Genomic DNA, 237 nt, shown 5'->3' with positions numbered 1-237 from the left:
CCCCCCCCTCGCTGACACTAACAGGTCTGGGGCTCTTTGTAGCGGGGCGGGGGCGGGGGGGCCTTATTTTATTGTATTATGATTTTTTTTATTATTATTAAACTTTGGAGGTTAAAGGGGGTCGAGGTTTATTGGGGGGGGTCCCAAACTCCGGGGGAAGGGGGGTTCAGGGGCGGGTCCCTCCCGCTGCCCTGAGGGAAAAACCACTTCCGGGAGGGGAAAAAAGCGCTTTCGTGA

Source organism: Neopelma chrysocephalum, unplaced genomic scaffold (assembly GCF_003984885.1).
Source record: "Neopelma chrysocephalum unplaced genomic scaffold, ASM398488v2 Primary Assembly neopelma1_97197, whole genome shotgun sequence".
NCBI lineage: Eukaryota > Metazoa > Chordata > Aves > Passeriformes > Pipridae > Neopelma > Neopelma chrysocephalum.
This window is presented reverse-complemented; position numbering follows the sequence as displayed.